This window comes from Mus caroli, unplaced genomic scaffold (assembly GCF_900094665.2).
Source record: "Mus caroli unplaced genomic scaffold, CAROLI_EIJ_v1.1 scaffold_20736_1, whole genome shotgun sequence".
Classification (NCBI taxonomy): Eukaryota; Metazoa; Chordata; class Mammalia; order Rodentia; family Muridae; genus Mus; species Mus caroli.
This window is the reverse complement of record NW_018389165.1, coordinates 11,883-14,020: the sequence shown is the minus strand read 5'-3', so window position 1 is coordinate 14,020 and position 2,138 is coordinate 11,883. Positions and strand designations below refer to the sequence as shown.

At 52.2% G+C, this 2,138-nt stretch overlaps 1 pseudogene; it reads left to right on the top strand.

Annotated features, from left to right (window-relative positions):
* The first annotated feature begins 670 nt into the window (after positions 1-670).
* Positions 671-1,733, top strand: LOC110287974 (annotated as a pseudogene).
* Positions 1,734-2,138: the final 405 nt, after the last annotated feature.

Sequence of the window (2,138 nt, the reverse complement as noted above, 5' to 3'; positions counted from 1 at the left end):
TCAAGGACTCCCTGCCCAGTGACTCTTCCTTCTCCTATACTCCTGTAACTAATGTGCACAAACTCATTGTATCATCCTGTGGGGCTATTTTGTGTGTGTGATGGTTTGCATGGGAAATGTTGCCCTTTTGGCTCCTGTGCTTGCACACCTGTTCCCCAGTCTGCAAGAAAGATAGCACAGAGGAGCTCTTCCAGATGGTAGAATTTGTTTGCAGGATACTTTTTGAAGATGAAAGAAAGAAGGAGAGAAAGAAAGAAAGAAAACTGTGTTTTGTAAGGGATATATGTTTAAGGACCACAGATGCCCAACAGCAAGAGTGGAATCCAATGTCACAAAATTCTTTGGGTAATTACATCCCATCCGTGTAAGTCGCTGGCTGTGTTAACTAGAAAGGCCTTCTCAAGTTAGCTGGAAAGAGCAATGTGCAGGGTAGAGACACTGTACAGAGGGATTCTGTTCTTTCCTTGCAAGGTTTTAGTAAGTCTGTCTTAGCCAATTATTTTTAATGCTGTTAAGAGACTCCGTGACCAAGGCAAACTTATAAAAGAACGCGAGAGAGGCTGGCATCTGAGCAGGTCTGTAAAGGATGGGCAATGGTTGGAGGGCATACTGGTCACCCCAGGAGGTTGTGGCCCCCCTCCTAGGAGCAGAGCTCAGAGTGGAGGTGGGGATGGAAAAGCCCTTCTATGGCTAGGAGGCACTGAGTAGCCTAGGTGAGGGTGTGTGGAGCCTCTCTGGTGTTACTGGTTTCCCAGGGGGTGGTGGCTTCATGCCTCTGGGCCATGCTTTCCCTGGGGTGCCTGGTGGAGCAGGGAGCAGAGGGATTGTAACCAGGGTAGGCCACTGAACCTTCTTTGCTGAGCCCATTTGTCGCCCCAGAAGGTCTGCTGGCTTCACTGGCTCATGGTCTTCTCAAACTTGCATCACTGCAGCTGGAGAGGCTGATCATCCAGTCCAACGGGCTGGTGACCACTACCCGGACCATTAAGCAGTTCCTCTATCTGATGGTGGCAGCCAGCTAGAAGCAGGAGTTTCCCAAGGGCTTCATCAAGTCCCTGGAGGTCTTGCACAAGCAGAGCCAGCTGGGTGTGGCCACCGCGGCCCCTCAGGGGCTCTCGCCCCCCACCACGCCGTGCCCACCGACCAGCTGGCCAAACCCGGGGCCACGGAGACCCCGGTCTATGCCAACCTGAGCAGTTTCGCTGGTGGCGCTGGGCACTGTGGGGCGCGTGGCCACCATTGCCTTCACTGTGGAGCCAGTTACCTTCTTGCTGCCAAGGGATGCTCAAGGCTGTTGCCACCTCTGAATCCACCCCTCCTTGCTGCGCTCAAGGAGGAGCCTCAGACCGTGCCAGATGTGCCAAGCTTTGGCGACAGCCCTCTGCTGTCATGCATCTGCTTGGACATGCAGCAAAGCATCAAGGTGGGGCACAAGAGGTTTCGCAATCCTATTGCTGCCTCAAAAAATGCCAGAAGCGCCAGGAGGAGCATATCTCGCTTCTGGACGAGAAAGTCAAGACCCTCAAAGCCAGCACACTGGGCTGGCATCCACTACCAGCCTGCTGTGCGAGCAGGAGAGACAGCTCAAACAGAAAGTCCTCAGCCACATCAACACAGGCTGCCAGTTGTTGCCCCCAGCACAAGATCCAGACATACTGAGCTGTAGTCCGGGGCGCATGCGTGGAATCGCTTTGGTGGCATTGGGAGAAGAGGTTTCTGGATTGCACAAGTAGGAAACCCTTAACTCTGGATGGGGACCCCTCGCACATGACCCCCGCACTCTCCAGCCTCTGTACCTCCAGTCCATGCTAGGGCGCTACTTTGTACGTCTGAGTAGGGGCTGTAAGGGGCGCACAGCCATATGCTCTGCCTTTCCTTTCCTCCCCCCCCCTTTTTTTCCCTTTCTTTTTGAAAAGAGAACTGGAGTTTTGGATTCTGCCCTATTTATGTTTCTACTTGGGAACAAATGTTGGTTGCCTATTGCATGTATTTTTCCTTGTGTTGCCTTTTTAAGGAAACAAGAAGAAGAAAACAAAACAAAACAAAACAAAAAACCAAACCTCTCTCTCCAACTACCACCCTGATCTCTCTCCTCCTCCCTAAACCCAAACCCTTGTTTGGTTTTTCGAGATAGGGTT